Consider the following 21,935-nt stretch of genomic DNA (forward strand, 5'->3'; position numbering starts at 1 on the left):
CATGTCAAAGACTGAGTTCGTGTGAACTCAACCTTGGGCATGAGTAATTGTGACGTATAATTATATATATATATATATATATATATATATATATATATATATATATATATATATATATTTCGGTGCCTACAGTGTCACGTCTTTCAGTGTCACACAAATTTTTATTTTTAAAGGGCGGTCACTTAAGGCTATTTCCATGGGTTCGGCCCTCAAATTTCTCCCTCATATCACAAAACTGTCGCCTGATGTATTACAAACTGAAAAAATAAATTCCTTTTAAAGCACAGTTTCGTATATAATTTATATTCAAAACCTTACACCTGTGTCACACAACAAATCCTACATCGAGAATGCTTTACACAAGTTTAAGGGAGGAAATGCTTCCGATAATTATTACTGTATTTAAAGAACATCAAAATATGAACAGGCTGAAATGAACAAACAGTACATGAGACTATTTTAATCAATTCAACTGTAAAAAGCTAAGGAGCATATTATTAGCAAAATTAGAAATATGCGGAAGTGAAATGTCAAAATGAGCACTTCTCAATTGGGAGTAAATCAAAACAATCAGAATGGCTGAAAGAGAGCACAATAGCATGAGCCATAAACGAATAAGAGCTAAGCAACTAAGCAAATAAGATAATAAGCAAAAATGAGATGCCAACAAAACGAGAGCTGGCCGAACTCCGTCGGCACTTATATACGGTTGCGCTCGTGGCGGCACCTCGCGGCCCGTACGCAACACGCGCGCCTGCGACCCCAATGCACTCTTAGCGCTCGCGGCGGCGTCTAGCGGCCCGTACGCAAGTTGTGCGATTGCTGTCGCAGGTCGACCCTTAATCTATGATGTTACATAGTCCAGTTGGGGCTGTATGTATATACAAACTGATCGGAAATATTCTGAAAAGCTTCTAAGTTTGTGGCAGGGTAGTATGTGCTGATCAGTAACTGTTAAGAAAAAAATTCGATACATTGCGCGGTTTCCAGGTTAATTATCATTTGAAGTTAGCCAATCAGGCCGTTTTGCAGCTAGATTCAGTGCTAATTAACTCGAAAACGGCGCAACGTATCCAATTTTTTCTTCTTAAGAATTGTTTCTCAGCACAACCTACCCTGCAGCATCCTCACAAGTTTTTCAGACAGTTTCTGATCAACTCGAATAAGTGGTTTTAATGTTTCGACGTACATTTACTACACTGAAGATGGCTACACTGTTACAGATATCTGGATTTGCAGTAAACGTTATTTACAACTAATTGCTATACCCCTTTACTACTAGATTTGGAAACGATATCTGACTCGTAAAGCTTAATAGAGATGGTCACTCATATTGAACTTTCACTGAATCGCGCAACTAAGAAAATGGGCTTGCGTAGCTAATTTCTAAATATTAGACAGTGTATGCTGATTTGTAATAAAGTGGGCCAAACTAAATAAGTGTTAGTTTTCTGTTTATAGCGTCCAGTTTTTCAGTGAGGGCGTCTCCTCGGTTTCGGAAGCACTGACCTTGAATATAAAGAACCTGTAACCACCTGAATGATCGTATAAACCCTGAGTAGCATCTTTATGTAACATCTTGGTAATGCGCAAGACCAATGCGCGATATGTTGTTGTTGTTGTGGTCTTCAGTCCTGAGACTGGTTTGATGCAGCTCTCCATGCTACTCTATCCTGTGCAAGCTTCTTCATCTCCCAGTACCTATTGCAACCTACATCCTTCTGAATCTGTTTAGCGTATTCATCTCTTGGTCTCCCTCTACGATTTTTACCCTCCACGCTGCCCTCCAATACTAAATTGGTGATCCCTTGATGCATCAGAGCATGTCCTACCAACCGATCCCTTCTTCTAGTCATGTTGTGCCACAAACTTCTCTTCTCTCCAATCCTATTCAATACCTCCTTATTAGTTACATGATCTACCCATCTAATCTTCAACATTCTTCTGTAGCACCACATTTGGAAAGCTTCTATTCTCTTCTTGTCCAAACTACACTCCTGGAAATGGAAAAAAGAACACATTGACACCGGTGTGTCAGACCCACCATACTTGCTCCGGACACTGCGAGAGGGCTGTACAAGCAATGATCACACGCACGGCACAGCGGACACACCAGGAGCCGCGGTGTTGGCCGTCGAATGGCGCTAGCTGCGCAGCATTTGTGCACCGCCGCCGTCAGTGTCAGCCAGTTTGCCGTGGCATACGGAGCTCCATCGCAGTCTTTAACACTGGTAGCATGCCGCGACAGCGTGGACGTGAACCGTATGTGCAGTTGACGGACTTTGAGCGAGGGCGTATAGTGGGCATGCGGGAGGCCGGGTGGACGTACCGCCGAATTGCTCAACACGTGGGGCGTGAGGTCTCCACAGTACATCGATGTTGTCGCCAGTGGTCGGCGGAAGGCGCACGTGCCCGTCGACCTGGGACCGGACCGCAGCGACGCACGGATGCACGCCAAGACCGTAGGATCCTACGCAGTGCCGTAGCGGACCGCACCGCCACTTCCCAGCAAACTAGGGACACTGTTGCTCCTGGGGTATCGGCGAGGACCATTCGCAACCGTCTCCATGAAGCTGGGCTACGGTCCCGCACACCGTTAGGCCGTCTTCCGCTCACGCCCCAACATCGTGCAGCCCGCCTCCAGTGGTGTCGCGACAGGCGTGAATGGAGAGACGAATGGAGACGTGTCGTCTTCAGCGATGAGAGTCGCTTCTGCCTTGGTGCCAATGATGGTCGTATGGGTGTTTGGCGGCGTGCAGGTGAGCGCCACAATCAGGACTGCATACGACTGAGGCACACAGGGCCAACACCCGGCATCATGGTGTGGGGAGCGATCTCCTACACTGGCCGTACACCACTGGTGATCGTCGAGGGGACACTGAATAGTGCACGGTACATCCAAACCGTCATCGAACCCATCGTTCTACCATTCCTAGACCGGCAAGGGAACTTGCTGTTCCAACAGGACAATGCACGTCCGCATGTATCCCGTGCCACCCAACGTGCTCTAGAAGGTGTAAGTCAACTACCCTGGCCAGCAAGATCTCCGGATCTGTCCCCCATTGAGCATGTTTGGGACTGGATGAAGCGTCGTCTCACGCGGTCTGCACGTCCAGCACGAACGCTGGTCCAACTGAGGCGCCAGGTGGAAATGGCATGGCAAGCCGTTCCACAGGACTACATCCAGCATCTCTACGATCGCCTCCATGGGAGAATAGCAGCCTGCATTGCTGCGAAAGGTGGATATACACTGTACTAGTGCCGACATTGTGCATGCTCTGTTGCCTGTGTCTATGTGCCTGTGGTTCTGTGAGTGTGATCATGTGATGTATCTGACCCCAGGAATGTGTCAATAAAGTTTCCCCTTCCTGGGACAATGAATTCACGGTGTTCTTATTTCAATTTCCAGGAGTGTAGTTATCGTCCATGTTTCACTTCCATACATGGCTACGCTTCATACAAATACTTTGAGAAACGACTTCCTGACAAATCAATACTCGATGTTAACAAATTTCTCTTCTTCAGATATGTAACAAACATCAATCGTGGAAACGGCATCCGTCGACCTACCATGTCTGGACCTGGAATCTTGTGGCATGCAAGGAAGAGCCGTTTGTTACTAATGTCTTGTGAGATCGGAACGCAGTATTTGATTTCCAGTACACCACAACATTGGAGGTTCGTGAAGCGAGAGCACGATGCTCGACACGATGGCGGACGTGGATCGTGGCACGATATTGTGCATTTACGAGGGTTGGAACTTTAATAGTGGCAACAATTTATTTACAGTTCGTACAAAGTAGATACGTGTTTCAAAGTTTTACTGACCTTCAAAGTAATCACCATCATTGTGTATAACTCGTTGGCAGCATCGTGGAAGTCGTAGGATACTCTTAGCAGTGCCAATTGTGTTGACGGTTCGAGCGGCGCGGTCTATTGCTAAAAAGGTTCAAATGGCTCTGAGCACTATGGGACTCAACATCTTAGGTCATAAGTCCCCTAGAACTTAGAACTACTTAAACCTAACTAACCTAAGGAAATCACACTGAAACGTCCCCTTTGAACAATTATACACGACTGTCCTTAAATTGATACACAATATTTTTTTATTTTTTAAGCGCAACGCAATCTGACTTTCAAAAATTCCCTACAAAAGAATGGCCCTGACTAACATTAAACTATACCTTTCACAAATCACTTACCTCACAAAGATCTTCGCTGCTCAAGCTACTGCAATACAGCGAGCGCCACTACTGCCAGCTAAATAAAAGATTCAAACTATGGAAGGCACTAACTACTGATAGGGATAGTTAGCAAATGAAAGATATTAATAGAGAACAAACAATGTATTTACCTTGATATCATCATATATAAATATAGCAGTTCATGACAAATTACAAATCTCCGCCATCTCTCTCCCCACATCCACCACTGCTGGCGGCTCACCTCCAACTGCGCAACGCTACGCGCTGTTCACAGCCAGCTGCCTAACACTACAATGGCGAGTATTACAACAATGCAAAGCAGCCACAGACTGCACACAGCACAGCCAGTGATTTTCATACAGAGGTGGCGTTACCATAAAAAAACCTAAACAGCCTACTTACATAGAGAAAACATAAACAGCCTACTTACATAGAGAAAACATAAACAGCCTACTTACATAGAGAAAACATAAACAGCCTACTTACATAGGGGGGCTATGTTATAGAATTAAGAAACACGTTTTAAATGCATGTGTTGTGACTGTTTTGGAGAAAGGAAATATCATGCACAATAATCGACACGGACTCAGCAAACAAAAACCTCGCGAAACTGAGCTCGCTCTGTTTGTCCTTGAGGTCCAGTGCTACGCAGGTTGACGCCGTGTTTCTTGGCTTCGGGAAGGCATATGACATGGTTCTGCACTGCAGTTCAGTGAAAAAAATACGAGCTTACCGAATACAGGACCCGATTTGTGACTGGATTCAGGACCTCCTTGCAGACAGAACTCAATACGTCGCTCTTAATGGACCAGAATCGACAGATATAAAGGTATTTCCCAGAGGAAACAAGTAAATGTGCTAGGACCATTACAGTTTACAGTTAAATGATGTAGTGGATACCGGCGGAACTACGTAAGGATGATCGCAGGTGATGCGGTTGTCCATAGTAATGGAGAAAATTAAAAAAAAATTAAAAAAAAAATGGTTCAAATGTCTCTAACCACTGTGGGACTTAACATCTGAGGTCATCAGTCCCCTAGACTTAGAGCTACTTAAGCCTAACTAACCTGAGGATAGCACACACACCCATGCCCGAGGCAGGATTCGAACCTGCGACCGTAGCAGTCCCGCGGTTCCGGACTGCAGCGCCAGAACCGCTAGACCAACGCGGCCGGCCGCGGTCTATTGCCCGACAAATTTGTAGCAGTTATGAAGCGAATGCCGTGAAGTGTTTCCTTTAGTTTAGAAACCGAGTTGAACTCACGGGAGTGCAGTAGGTGGTATAGTACTTAGCAGCGCCATCAGTAAAAAAATCCGTAACAGCTTGCACTTTACGTGCTTGAGCATTGTCCTGCAAAATGATGGTCAGGTCCTGTAGAAAGTGTCATCACTTCTGTCTCTAACGTGGTCGTACGTTGTGTTCCAAAAATGAACAGCATAGAGATAGAAGTGATGACACTTTCTGCAGACGTGGCGAGGCGCGAACCATCACCATCTCACGCATTTTGTTGTGAATAATTCACGCTACTCACTACGCTAAACAAACAACGAATCGGGAACGGCCAACCCTAATATGGACCCACTTGTTAAAAGCTTCAATCGTAGCTATGTTACTAATTGAAATTTAATTATAACAAAGTGTACCAAGAACAATGTGTTTTTGGAGGATCCTCAGTGTGTCGCTGCCTTCAAATGGCATTCTCTCGTAATACGCACGCTACAAGAATTCTTTTGCCAGGAGTATGATGTTCCTCATTATTTTATTGCAACGAATCACACAGTTAACAACGGGTTTTCGAGTGATTCTCAATTTGCTGGTGCTTAGAAACGGCATATATACATATAGGCTTGAACTGAATGCCAATGTGGCGCCTCACAGCTCTGTGCTGAGGGAGTTGGCGTGCGAAGCCTACGAGAAAGACAGGCCGCGGCGCGTACGTCACGAAGGTAGTCCTGCGCTGGCTCGCTCGCTCAAATCAGCAGACAAACTACGCTTCTACACCTGTTGACTCCTAACTAGGCGTGTCCGTACAAACGAAAACTGAATCTTCTACTGGAATCCGCTATTGTGGAATCTTACTGTCATTAGTCCTATAATGATGAGAAGTCCATGGGCCTACTTATAATTTGTTACGGCTATACTGGCGTACAGTAAAATAAAATCATGCTAAAATGATTATCAGTTGCATAAGGCAACACTTCCAGCATGTAATGAGTACTGTTAAGCAGAAGAGGCTACTGCTGTAAACACGCCTTTATACCATTTATATCGAGTATTGATCTTAAATTAAATTTTGCTGTACTACAGTTAATCAGTAAGACTTCATAATAGCAGATTCCAGCGGAAGATGCAATTCTCGTTAGTACTTACACGCCCAGCTGCGAGTTAACAGGTTTAGAAACGCATTTTGTCTGTTGAGCAGAGCGAGCGAGTTCAGGACTACCTTCGTGACGTACGCGCCGCGGCCTGTCTTTCTCGTGGGCTTCGGATAGCGTGCGTGTGACGTAGTTGGCGTTAGGTCATTTGATTGGTCAACGCTCAGACGCACGCTCAGAATATCTGACATGCCAGATGTTGCTCTGCACGTTCGGAGAGACTCCCGAGATTGCTACTCCACGCTATGACGTCAGGAACTCGGAACGCTCGACGCTCAACGTTCGGGTGCACGGTCCGTGTGCCGACAGCTTAGGGACCACGAAGATAAGATACGAGAAATTAGGTCTCATACGGAGGCGTACAGACAGTCGCTTTACCCTAGCTCCGTTTGTGAGTGGTAAAGGAGGGGAAATGACTAATAGTGGTACAGGGTACCCTCCGCCACGCACCGTACGGTGGCTTGTGGAGTATCTATGTGGAAGTAGATGTAGACGCTATGTAGCGTCGTTGCATGACGTTTCTGGACATGAATTCCAATTCACATTAATATATACTTACTCCCCTCTACAAGTCCTAGAAGTTCGTAACAGGAATTTTGCGAACACCTGTATAAATGGTTCAAATGGCTCTGAGCACTATGGGACTTAACAGACTGAAGCACCTAGAACCGCTAGGCCACACCTGCCGGTGAACACCTGTGTAGTCTTGTGAAATAGGATGAAATTTATTGAAAGGAGACGTGTAGCGATCTGAACTAGCCAAGAGCAGTATTGGGCTACAAGGATTAATAAAAGAAAAAGGGGTGGAGTGGTTACGGCAATGGGTCCGAATTCGAGGCAAGCAGAATTCAAGTATAGGTGAAGTCATCAAGATTTAAAGTTTCCTATTGTTCAAGTATATCGACCAAGGCGGATGCGGGATGGTTCGTTTGAAAAGGATAGGGCCGATTTTCTTTTCAATTTTTACCTGGTGCGATGCCTTGTTTAGTTTCTAATGACGTTGTTCTCCACAGAACTCCCAAACCCAGTCTTCAATCCTTCTCTTCATCCTTACTTCAAATAGACATCTAATGCAACAGCAGCTCATTGACATAATTTCGTTTTCATTTTTTTGTTTGTCTTATTCAGTTTTTTGTTGAAATATGCTTTATACACTGTCCAGCGCTCTTCCTACCAATACGCTTCTTTGCACAACAAGACAACAACACATCTCGTTTCTACCGCCGGCTGGTGTGGCCGAGCGGTTCTAGGCGCTTCAGTCTGGAACCGCGAGACCATTACGGCCGTAGGTTCGAATCCTGTCTCGGGCATGGATGTGTTTGTCCTTAGGTTTGTTAGGTTTAAGTAGTTCTATGTTGTAGGGGACTGATGACCTCAGTTGTTAAATCCCATAGTGCTTACAGCCATTTGAACCATGTTATGCTTATCCATTATGGATATTTTAGAACCATGACTGTATACTGAATGTAAATAAGTTGTACACAACTGTAACCAGTCACTTTTTTTTAATAATAATGTTTTATTACATGAAAAGGTTCGGAAACCGGTTCACGTAATAAAACATTATTATTCAAAAAAAGTGATTGGTTGCAGTTGTGTATAACTCATTTACATTTGAACCATTTTCGTTTCTTCCTTTCTTACAGTTGTTTCAACACATGTATCTCACACTTGCCAAATTAAAAGATTTTAAAAGTCGCAGAATGTTTTGTCGATAACTGAAACCGATTATTGTGGCGGCTTCTTTTTCTAAAAAATTCCATTCTCATTGCAACCAGACCTCTGAAGTTCAAGTTTTTATATAGTTTGTCTCGGGAGCGCTGCCCTATAAGGAGCCTAAAATAAAAAGCCCCTGGAAACGCTAATTTACCAAAATAAAACTTTATACTTTAAATTTTATAACTTTCAACATGTAACTGGAGATAATTCCTGCTCAGAAAAAGTCCACAATAAATACTGAGATAGGATATTAAGTTACACGATTTTAATTACGTATAAATTAAATTTATTATCTTCTACCAACAATTCAGCTGCGTGGTTTCCGTTCGTTTATTTAAATAAGTTTGATTTGTCCTTAAAAGTTGTTTAGTGGATGGAATCAAGGACTGCGTGTTTCTTTAGAGTATTCAACACATGTATTTAATGTTTAAATACTCCAATAAATTTTCGAGATGCTCATCTGTATACAACGTAAGTTAATAACAGTCAGTTCCAAAGGTTTCTCAGAAAACTTCAAGAGTTGCTTCTGATGTGGAAAGTGTGAGTTGTCACTTTATGTGAACTATGCTAGAGTTTTTGTTTGTGAGGACCGTTTTTCCAAAATAGATTTTATGAATAAAACTAGGCATAGCCAAAACATCTGTTAAATGTTCCTTGCGTAGTTCCTAATACGATAAGTACCTCAGGTGAAACTGGTGTTAGTGAATTACCAAGTACTAGCTATGCTGTGGCAAGCGTTCGTACTTTTCTGTAGTTTCCTGTACTTCAAGTCACACTGATCCATTACCTTCGTTTTCTAGCGACAACGAGAGCTGCAGGTACATTTTACCGGTAGCTGGTGTTGCGCCGCGATATCGATGTTGACCTTTAACCCGTGGGCCGACATGGTTCAAATGCTAATCACTTCTGTAGTACATACGAATGTTCATGTCCTGCGAATATGAACGTCCTATTTCTTATTCTTCAAGGTGTCCAGTTTTTCTGAATGTGAATGTATCAAGAAAATGTGTACCGTTTTTGATTTATAAGTGTGCGTGAGCTTGGAATCGCACCATCTGTGATAAAGTTAATGCAGGTAAGAAGAAGTTGAACAAACAGTTTAAAGATGTTTTACAGCTTGTAACGTCACAATAGGTTTCGTAGCATAGTTAAAATCAGTGTTACGTTGCTATAAGCTGATAGACATTATCAGCGTAAATTCAGTTACTTTACATAATTAATGAACAGTGAAATAGTCTCAGCCCCAAATTACATGCATGTAGAAACAATTATGGATCAAAGTCTTATTCTCATTACAATATGCACGTCCTGTGTCCCTATTTTACATTTCCCCACCTCTCCTTAACGTATGTGGTCAGGTGTGAATGTTTTGAGTGTGGTAGCAGACAAACCAGAGATGTAGTGGGTCTCAGATCTTCTACCAACTTTAACACAGTCAGTGGAAGGCAAAGAGCACGAACAGAATGGTTCGACCAGAGGTGCGAAAGTCTAAAAAAACGTTTTCTTATATTGGCACACGTGAGGCAATACTGACCTTACGACTTATCTTAGAAGAAAGATTAAGGAAAGGCAAACCTACGTTTCTAGCATTTGTAGACTTACAGAAAGCTTTCGACAATGTTGACTGGAATACTCTCTTTCAAATTCTAAAGGTGGCAGGGGTAAAATACAGGGAGCGAAAGGCTATTTACAATTTGTACAGAAACCAGATGGCAGTTATGAGTCGAGGGGCCTGAAAGGGAAGCAGTGGTTGGGAAGGGAGTGAGACAGGGCTGTAGCCTCTCCCCTACGTTATTCAACTTGTATATTGAGCAAGCAGTAAAGGAAACCAAAGAAAAATTCGGAGTAGGTATTGAAATCCATGAGGAAGAAATAAAAACTTTGAGGTTCGCCGATGACATTGTAATTCTGTCAGAGACAGCAAAGGACCTGGAAGAGCAGTTGAACGGAATGGACAGTGTCTTGAAAGGAGGATATAAGATGAACATCAACAAAAGCAAAACGAGGATAATGGAATGTAGTCGAATTAAGTCGGGTGATGCTGAGGGAATTAGATTAGGAAATGAGACACTTAAAGTAGTAAAAGAGTTTTGCTATTTGGGGCGCAAAATATCTGATGATGGTCGAAGTAGAGAGGATATAAAATGTAGACTGGCAATGGCAAGGAAAGCGTTTCTGAAGAACAGGAATTTGTTAACATCGAGTATTGATTTAAGTGTGAGGAAGTCGTTTCTGAAAGTATTTGTACGGAGCGTAGCCATGTATGGAAGTGAAACATGGACGATAACTAGTTTGGACAAGAAGAGAATAGAAGCTTTCGAAATGTGGTGCTACAGAAGAATGCTGAAGATTAGATGGTGTAACGTCTAGTAAGAAACAAAAACAACATATTATGTAGTAACGAGAAAATTATATGTATCATATTGTGTTATTGTATAAAATTATGTATTTTTTTTTATTATTTATTTTTGAGAATATCTGCGTCGGCGAGTAATGAAACCGCCACAGACGATAAATGTCGAACAAAGATTAAAATAAGTAACTAGTATATAATACGTGACGAATAGCAATTTCTTTGTCTTCTTCATCTGGGAGTCGAACGAGTAAGATATCCTGTGTCGTAGTAGCGAACGCTAATGTAGCATTCTTTTGTCGAGACTAAGCAATGTACGCCATTACGTGTGAATTCACAAAGGTCTGTAATCACTGAGATATTTAAAGGTTTTAATAGAGTTGTTTAAATGAAAACTTGTATTATTTATTGTTAAGCTTGCTTGCATATTATCCCATCCTGTTGAGACATTTTTCAGTTATATAAATATTATCTGTGGTGCTGAGCTGCGTGGAGAACGAAGAGCCGCTGCCGCGGCGTATTTAAACGACTTACAATATAGTCGAGCATACCGCAAGGAAGCGGTAAAATAATAGTAAAATAATATTATTTCTTTTAGCTCCCAGACTGGCAGTGAAGATCAGCAGATTTTATGATGTGTTGCAGATTGACGCGGGCTGCTGATAGGATATAATTTACAGTGCAAATAATTTAATGTACCTTCAGAATCTGATAGGAATCTTGCTGTGCTCCGTTCTGATCTGGCAAACTTTATAGTGACAACGTATTTTTTAATGAGAGTCTCATGTTCTTGGGCTAGTCGTGGTATGAAATAGCATTTTAACGAGAAATAAAATCCACTGCGAACTTGTGTTTTTGAGCGATCACGTGGACTGTAACATCAGTGCTCATAACAAAGTAATTTCAACTTTTAATCACTATGAAGTAGGGAAGATATATTGATTCTTAGCATGAGTTGCAGTTACGAAAAATCGTTCCTTAAATTGTAGGCCAGATACAGAACAATAAGACTTCCATATATACATTTTATTCCGCTAAAGGGTAATGATGATAAAGAAAAGCAAAGCACAGCATTGCTAAAAGTATTTCACGTAACTCTTTTCGTATATGTGATAATAAAAAAACGTGAAAATGGGTAGATCATATAATTAATAAGGAGGTATTGAATAGGATTGGGGAGAAGAGGAGTTTGTGGCACAACTTGACGAGAAGAAGGGACAGGTTGGTAGGACATGTTCTGAGGCATCAAGGGATCACAAATTTAGCATTGGAGGGCAGCGTGGAGGGTAAAATTCGTAGAGGGAGACCAAGAGATGAATACACTAAGTAGATTCAGAAGGATGTAGGTTGCAGTAGGTACTGGGAGATGAAGAAACTTGCACAGGATATGCTTGCATGGAGAGCTGCATCAAACCAGTCTCAGGACTGAACACCACAACAACAACCAGAGGTTGGTCATGGGCCTCCCCCACCACCTCGCGCTGGAAGACAGGTAAGCGACCAGACGTTCCTTCAGAACGCTGCGTCGAAATCAGGACAAAGGATTTGAATGTTTAAATATGTTTAATGTTAACAATTTATTTATCAGAGGCTTTTTCGCGATTGATTAATTAAGAACCATTTATTGATTTTTGTTCAATTTATCCGATATAAGAATAATATTCTCCGTTCGAGATTTGCGTTACGACCCGCCACGTGGTGCATAGTTTCAAACTGCAACCACCGAGAAAGCTAATAGAGGGAGTTGTAGCCAGCTTTTGCGATTGCTGAACATTTATGCTAGCGTGTGTCGATGTTTAACAACTTATTGAAACTTTAGTGACGAGGGTAGCTTTTCTAAGATGAATCGTTTCGTACTGAAGCACTTCGCGCTGGAGATACCAGCCACGAGTCCTGCTCGATGCCAGCCACTGTACATAGAAAATCTGCATAGAGAAATAGTTACGATATTTGCATTTCAGTGATAACTTAGTGCACGTGTATGTATTAACATGGTAGTAGTGACCACGTGTTCTCCAAGATTTTCCTTCCCCCCACAGGACGATGAAAATCAAAGGCAACAACGGTTTGTAATTCAAAGGAGAAATAATCTATGCGCATCGTTAAATAATCTTTGTCCATACTTAATGTGTGTTCAAAAGATTGGTAAGAAGTAACTTCGTAAATTTGTCTAATGTTGGTTACAATAAAATTGACTTTGTTTTTCGAAGTAATTTCCGTTCTCGGCTTGCTCTTTTAAACCATACCCAAGAAAAGAGAATCATATCAATCACGCTGCCCGTTTACTAAAATTATTGGCACAAGACTAGATTCGTGCAGGATGTAGTTTTCTCTGACCATCCCCAATATTACAATTGCGTTATCCATTGCGACTTCAAATTCAGTCGATAAGATTTTATTCTGAACTTTGATGGGCCTAAACATCAATTCTGAAGCGGGTAGAATGGTCAGGGAAGGTTACGCTGCCGAGAGCGAAAAAGTGTGCGTAAGATCCTTCTCCACAGCAGGCTTATATAAAAATGAATAAAAGTAATCCCTGCTGATAAAATTAAGCAAACTCCCTTCTCAGGCTGCCACAGACAGGGAGAATTAACGACATTTACGATCTAAATACCAGTCGTTGGGAGCTAGCAAGCTCAGAGGTAAATTTTACTGTGTGCTTAGGAAATAAAAATAATAGTCATTAATTTTTTGTTTCCCTTTTACTGTTTTTATCCCCATTTTATATTTGTGATACATTACCCTTAATCTTAATGTTGTGAAGCAGGAAATAATTTTTGTTTTAATGCTGTAACCCCATCTCCTTTTTTATAACACTTTTTTCTTAATCTTGATGTTTTGCGCTGGAGCATACACGCTTCTTTTAAGATGTCAGTGGTTAATAGTTCACGTTTCCTGAAATATAACCGCACAAATTTTGGATGACAAGTGGGCCTACATGCTTAATCCATTTCTCATTTATTGTTGTTTTGGGGATAAAACCAAGAATAAACAATTGTCTCAGCTTCACGCAGTAATTAATAAAAAATTTCATGCTCTGCACATTGGTTGAAAATAAAATTACACACTGTCGTACATGTTCATTCTGTCAAATAAACTGCTGAACACTGAACCAAAAATTTGATTTTATTCTGAAAACAATATTATAGGAAATGCGCTTCCTAATAGTAATTCCCTAACAGTTTTTTAAATATATGTCAATTGCAGTAGTCCTAGCTTGGTGCAAATATAAATAAAACTAAAATCCCATCCGAAAAGACCTGGGAATCCCCAGTGGTATCGACTAACCGCCGTGTCATCTTCAGTCGACAGGCGTCATTGGAAGCAGATATGGAGCGGCATGTCATCAGCACACCGCTCTCCCGGTCGTTGTCAGATTTCTTGACCGGGGCAAACGTGTCAGTTCAGTAGCTCCTCAATTGGCCACAAGGGCTGAGTGCATACCGGTTGCCAACAGCTGACCTATCGAAATACTAGCCAAGCCCGACAGCGCTTTAGCTTTGGTGTGCTCCCTGCCGCCGTTGGATAAGCAGCTGAGCAGCAAGTCGTATACTCCTAGCTCACTCATTTGCTACATAGTTTAATTCTTAATTTCTTTGCGTGTTTTTGGTACTTGCATTGTTTAATTCATAAATTTCGGGCGTATTATAGTATTTGAGAGTGTAGCATCGCGTTTTAGTACCTGAATAGTGTAATTTCGCTTAGTCTCCTTCCGCCGCCGAGCAGTGTCAGCAGTGCGCAAGTAGCAACATTACTGCATTTACTAGGCAATCTTGTATTTTAATAACCGTTTAAATTTTGTCGATTTGTTTGCGCTCTCTGTAGATTAGTTCAGACGTTCTTTGCAAAACAGTTTTTAGCATGGATAGGGACTGCAACTGCTGTGCTCGGATGCAGGCTGAGTTGGCATCCCTTCGCTCCCAGCTTCAGGCAGTGTTGGCTTCGGTCACACAGCTTGAGGCTGTTGCCAATGGGCATCACTGTGGGGGTCCGGATGGGGGTTTGTCTGGGACGGCCAGCTCGTCCCACGCATCCCCTGATCGGATTACGACTGTGGTTGCCCAGGATACTGCCCGCATTGAGGCTGATCCCTCACCTGTGGTGGAGTGGGAGGTCGTTTCAAGGTGTGGCAGGGGGCGAAAGACATTCCGGAGGGCTGAACGGAAAGCCTCTCCAGTTTGTCTGACGAACTGGTTTCAGGCTCTGTCTCAGGCTGATACTGATCTTCGGCCTGACATGGCTGCTTGTCCTGTTCCAGAGGTTGCCCCTCAGTCTGCAAGATCCGGGCAGTTGCAGAGGGTGGGCTTACTGGTAGTTGGGAGCTCCAACGTCAGGCGCGTAATGGGGCCCCTTAGGGAAATGGCAGCAAGAGAGGGGAAGAAAACCAATGTGCACTCCGTGTGCATACCGGGGGGAGTCATTCCAGATGTGGAAAGGGTCCTTCCGGATGCCATGAAGGGTACAGGGTGCACCCATCTGCAGGTGGTCGCTCATGTCGGCACCAATGATGTGTGTCGCTATGGATCGGAGGAAATCCTCTCTGGCTTCCGGCGGCTATCTGATTTGGTGAAAACTGCCAGTCTCGCTAGCGGGATGAAAGCAGAGCTCACCATCTGCAGCATCGTCGACAGGACTGACTGCGGACCTTTGGTACAGAGCCGAGTGGAGGGTCTGAATCAGAGGCTGAGACGGTTCTGCGACCGTGTGGGCTGCAGATTCCTCGACTTGCGCCATAGGGTGGTGGGGTTTCGGGTTCCGCTGGATAGGTCAGGAGTCCACTACACGCAACATGCGGCTACGCGGGTAGCAGGGGTTGTGTGGCGTGGGCTGGGCGGTTTTTTAGGTTAGATGGCCTTGGGCAAGTACAGAAAGGGCAACAGCCTCAACGGGTGCGGGGCAAAGTAAGGACATGCGGGGACCAAGCAGCAATCGGTATTGTAATTGTCAACTGTCGAAGCTGCGTTGGTAAAGTACCGGAACTTCAAGCGCTGATAGAAAGCACCGAAGCTGAAATCGTTATAGGTACAGAAAGCTGGCTGAAGCCAGAGATAAATTCTGCCGAAATTTTTACAAAGGTACAGACGGTGTTTAGAAAGGATAGATTGCATGCAACCGGTGGTGGAGTGTTCGTCGCTGTTAGTAGTAGTTTATCCTGTAGTGAAGTAGAAGTGGATAGTTCCTGTGAATTATTATGGGTGGAGGTTACACTAAACAACCGAACTAGGTTAATAATTGGCTCCTTTTACCGACCTCCCGACTCAGCAGCATTAGTGGCAGAACAACTGAGAGAAAATTTGGAATACATTTCACATAAATTTTCTCAGCATGTTATAGTCTTAGGTGGAGATTTCAATTTACCAGATATAGACTGGGACACTCAGATGTTTAGGACGGGTGGTAGGGACAGAGCATCGAGTGACATTATACTGAGTGCACTATCCGAAAATTACCTCGAGCAATTAAACAGAGAACCGACTCGTGGAGATAACATCTTGGACCTACTGATAACAAACAGACCCGAACTTTTCGACTCTGTATGTACAGAACAGGGAATCAGTGATCATAAGGCCGTTGCAGCATCCCTGAATATGGAAGTTAATAGGAATATAAAAAAAAGGAGGAAGGTTTATCTGTTTAGCAAGAGTAATAGAAGGCAGATTTCAGACTACCTAACAGATCAAAACGAAAATTTCTGTTCCGACACTGACAATGTTGAGTGTTTGTGGAAAAAGTTCAAGGCAATCGTAAAATGCGTTTTAGACAGGTACGTGCCGAGTAAAACTGTGAGGGACGGGAAAAACCCACCGTGGTACAACAACAAAGTTAGGAAACTACTGCGAAAGCAAAGAGAGCTCCACTCCAAGTTTAAACGCAGCCAAAACCTCTCAGACAAACAGAAGCTAAACGATGTCAAAGTTAGCGTAAGGAGGGCTATGCGTGAAGCGTTCATTGAATTCGAAAGTGAAATTCTATGTACCGACTTGACAGAAAATCCTAGGAAGTTCTGGTCTTACGTTAAATCAGTAAGTGGCTCGAAACAGCATATCCAGACACTACGGGATGATGATGGCATTGAAACAGAGGATGACACGCGTAAAGCTGAAATACTAAACACCTTTTTCCAAAGCTGTTTCACAGAGGAAGACCGCACTGCAGTTCCTTCTCTAAATCCTCGCTCAAACGAAAAAATGGCTGACATCGAAATAAGTGTCCAAGGAATAGAAAAGCAACTGGAATCACTCAATAGAGGAAAGTCCACTGGACCTGACGTGATACCAATTCGATTCTACACAGAGTACGCGAAAGAACTTGCCCCCCTTCTAACAGCCGTGTACCGCAAGTCTCTAGAGGAACGGAGGGTTCCAAATGATTGGAAAAGAGGACAGATAGTCCCAGTCTTCAAGAAGGGTCGTCGAGCAGATGCGCAAAACTATAGACCTATATCTCTTACGTCGATCTCTTGTAGAATTTTAGAACATGTTTTTTGCTCGCGTATCGTGTCTTTTCTGGAAACCGAGAATCTACTATGTAGGAATCAAGATGGATTCCGGAAACAGCGATCGTGTGAGACCCAACTCGCCTTATTTGTTCATGAGACCCAGAAAATATTAGATACAGGCTCCCAGGTAGATGCTATTTTTCTTGACTTCCGGAAGGCGTTCGATACAGTTCCGCACTGTCGCCTGATAAACAAAGTAAGAGCCTACGGAATATCAGACCAGCTGTGTGGCTGGATTGAAGAGTTTTTAGCAAACAGAACACAGCATGTTGTTATCAATGGAGAGACGTCTACAGACGTTAAAGTAACCTCTGGCGTGCCACAGGGGAGTGTTATGGGACCATTGCTTTTCATAATATATATAAATGACTTAGTAGATAGCGTCGGAAGTTCCATGCGGCTTTTCGGGGATGCTGTAGTATACAGAGAAGTTACAGCATTAGAAAATTGTAGCGAAATGCAGGAAGATCTGCAGCGGATAGGCACTTGGTGCAGGGAGTGGCAAGTGACCCTTAACATAGACAAATGTAATGTATTGCGAATACATAGAAAGAAGGATCCTTTATTGTATGATTATATGATAGCGGAACAAACACTGGTAGCAGTTACTTCTGTAAAATATCTGGGAGTATGCGTGCGGAACGATTTGAAGTGGAATGATCATATAAAATTAATTGTTGGTAAGGCGGGTACCAGGTTGAGATTCATTGGGAGAGTCCTTAGAAAATGTAGTCCATCAACAAAGGAGGTGGCTTACAAAACACTCGTTCGACCTATACTTGAGTATTGCTCATCAGTGTGGGATCCGTACCAGATCGGGTTGACGGAGGAGATAGAGAAGATCCAAAGAAGAGCGGCGCGTTTCGTCACAGGGTTATTTTGTAACCGTGATAGCGTTACGGAGATGTTTAACAAACTCAAGTGGCAGACTCTGCAAGGGAGGCGCTCTACATCGCGGTGTAGCTTGCTCGCCAGGTTTCGAGAGGGTGCGTTTCTGGATGAGGTATCGAATATGTTGCTTCCCCCTACTTATACCTCCCGAGCAGATCACGAATGTAAAATTAGAGAGATTAGAGCGCGCACGGAGGCTTTCAGACAGTCGTTCTTCCCGCGAACCATACGCGACTGGAACAGGAAAGGGAGGTAATGACAGTGGCACGTAAAGTGCCCTCGGCCACACACCGTTGGGTGGCTTGCGGAGTATCAATGTAAATGTAAATGTGAATGTAAAAACCGGCGTTACCACTGCGATAAGGCCTTGGCGCAAATACAAATTTGTCAGTCAAAAATGGATACAGTATTAAGACTGACTATTTCATAGTTCAACTGGTCTTTTTTTTTTTTGTCGACTGTGACAGATTGTGGATGCCGCCTCTTACTTTATTATTCCGCCCCCCTCAGCTGTCACCTTAGTCATCGGATACTGCAGTCCTCGGAACCCGCAAGTTGGCTGACTGCTCGAAATTTCCTTGACAACTATATACAATAATTTTTTTCAGAGATTCAGCAACTGTTTAGATAATTAAGATAATTCTGATTTATTGTTTCGTCTCAGTTTTACATTTTCTAGTTAGATTATCTAATTAAAATGTGCAACTTACACAGAACAGTAAATGAGAATTGTCTTAAAATTTTCCACATTTCATTAATGAATAGCATATTCCGCGGCTTCCGCCCTTCTCTCATCACTTATGGACAATTTGGAATTAACATTTTTGCGCATTTATATTCGAAATTAATATTTTACTGGGAAATAAAAAGAAGTATGATACGCCCGCTAAACCCGCTGGGCAGAACAGGTAATTAGAATTCTGGAAAGGGCCAAGTAGGTTGGGGTCAGTTTCATCTTCTAATTGTAATTTAATAACACTTTTACAACCAAAGCGGCACATAGCCGGACCTTTACCGAATGCAACTGTTTCACGGCTGAAGACCTCCTAACAAGAAATCTTAACAAATCAACAAGATAAAAATCCCATTAAGCTAGCAATAAAATAATTTAAAAAAAATATCACAGCAAAGTAGATAGAACAAACATATGCAAGATGCTATACCAAAGGTTGAAGGTCACAATTAAGTTTCAAAATTTTAAAACATATTACCATAATATTTTAAAGGCAGAAAGCTGCAATGTTTAAGCTTGATAGATAAATTTCTGAATTAATTCTGCAAAATGTTTAAGAAAAGAGAAATAGAACCATAAGACTTAAATTTTAAGTAGCTGAAAGCATATAATTAAACACCGGTGGCACTCAGAAGCCTCCAGGGAGGTCGGTCTGCCCTCGTTCACTTAGGCGTGACAGGTGGTGAGCCCAACTACACTTGATCCGTCGGAACCCAACCACGGGACAGCCACGGACTGACCGATACAACGACTTGCTTGCTACCAATCGGTACATGAGACATCAAACACAAAATGTTACGAACGTAATTATCCACAATCAAATATGTACTGTGTTCCTCACAGGAAAACCTCCCGAACAGCGAACCACCGAAACGAACCACAACATGAATGGACGAGGCTTGGGTACATAAAACACCACTCAACTTTGACGCCCGGGGTCGGTGAACTACGAAGCTCGTAGCGATCGGACAGCTCCACACACGCTCCGACACTGCTCAGGGATCGGCAGCGGACCCAGCGACTGCAACGCGCGGAGATGACTTCCCTCGTCCGCAACAACCGACCGACTGCCTGCGACTGCTGCTCCGTCGCGACTGCACTTCTGGTGTGTCTCCCACTCACTTCCAGACACACGACGGCGGAAATACTGGCTCGGACCCAACTATGCAGAGGGAACACGCCCACTGGCTAAACGACATCCCTGCACCAGGAAAGGACCGACCCAAGTTCCAGAAGATGGTAATTGAAGGGACCCAGAAGCGCTCGGAGAACCAGTTACACGTCGCCTGATGAAACGACCGACCTCTCAGAGGCAGTACGCCGACAACATTTAAAATAACTTTTCAAAGTAAATAACGCCAACTACACACACAACTTGACAAACACTTGCACGAAGACCTGGACGATACCCAACAGTAACTAAGCACACACGAAAACAAATCAGGAGTCTACGCACGCGCACACAGCCGACTCATGAACGATCGGCGAGCCAAAACGCGTCGTCCCGTAGGACGACCGACCGACGATCCACCAAGACCGTGGCCCGGCTCAAGTGATGCGTGGCGGCAATGGTCGGGCGAGCCATGTCGACGCAGACCTCACAGCTCCAACCCGACTGCACTGTTGCCGCACTGCAACTCCCCGACTGGCAGGTCCGGACTGCGCTCCAGACACGTTCCAACCGGCTGGCAGCCCAGAACTCGCAACCCGAACTCCCAACGAACTAGCTCACGACAGACAACGACCGGGAAGTAACAGCAGTCAAGCAAAGATAGTACGAGAGGGGATATATGGATACCCACTGCTAGCGCCGGTCACGGTCAGGCAAAGCAGCAACTCAGTGACAGTGGTAATTTAAATTAACGTAGTGAGGTGGAAGTACGTTAAAAACAGGGTGTAAAATACATGATGGATGGAACACGAGCCACTCACGGCTCAAAGTATGTAGCTGGAGCGTTACATTGTATCGTATGCAGACTCTGAGGCAGAGGATGCATCTCATAGGCAGTCCTTTCCTGCTATTACATTCGTACTTAGAGATTAACTTTTCCTTTGTTTAAAGTATGAATATGATGGCGGGGTATTAGCGTCTGCCAGTTATTGCAAGACATCTTTGTTGTCACTGACAACTGAAAACAACTTTTAGGCCTATAACCCGTTTTCTACGTTTGTGTCGTCTTCAGACAGCGAGCTTTGCAAAGAGAATGGTTTTCCCTATTATATATTGAAATATTAATGAATCAAAACCCTACCAAACAATTGTGTTAAAATGGAATAGGACAGAAGTGAAGAACTGTGTCAACTGATATGCATCAGTCTATTGCCATACTGACATGTCTCATGAGTTGTTCATAACTGATTAAAAATCATTACTACCTGAATTCGATTCTGCCAGTTAATAAAACAGGTAATGCTTGTGATTGGTAACGTCAGTTATTCCCAGGAGTAATACATCTAGTTCTCTGCTAATTCCTTCATATTTCTGGCACCTAGCAAGATGGAGCAGACGTTAGCACACTGGACTCGCATTGGCAGGACGACGATTCAAATCCATGTCAAGCCATCCCGATCAAGGTTTTCCATGAATTCCCTAAATCGCTCCAGCCAAACGCCAGGATGGTTCCTTTGGAAGGGCACGGTCGATTCCCTCCCCCAACCTTGACTTCATTCGAGCTCTAGTAACCTCGATGTCGGCGGGACGTTAAGTCCAACAATCCTTGTGAAGGTTTAGCATGAGATTTCCTCTGTAGTTTAGTTAGGTACGTGATGAGCCAGGCTGGGCAAAGTGGCCCAGGCCAGTGACTTGGTGTGCGGACCGAACATAACACCCCCCCCCCCCCCACCCAACGGAGTTGACGGCCACCTTTCAGAGGAAAGCGCGAGCGGATGAGAAGAGCTGACGGCTTGGGGCAGGTAACGACCAGTGACCTGGACACTGTCAGCGCTGATGCTATACAACATAGCATAACAAAGCAAACGCCTGCACTTGCAAAGTGTTTTTATAAGCTGTGCCATCCGGCCAGAGGTGCCGCAATACGACGTGGCATGGATTCGACTAATGACTAAAGTAGTGCTAGAGGGAACTGACACCATGAATCCTGCAGGGCTGTCCATAAATCCGTAAGAGTACAAAGGGGTGAAGATCTCTTCTGAACAGCA

The sequence above is a fragment of the Schistocerca serialis genome, chromosome 6 (assembly GCF_023864345.2).
Source record: "Schistocerca serialis cubense isolate TAMUIC-IGC-003099 chromosome 6, iqSchSeri2.2, whole genome shotgun sequence".
Classification (NCBI taxonomy): Eukaryota; Metazoa; Arthropoda; class Insecta; order Orthoptera; family Acrididae; genus Schistocerca; species Schistocerca serialis.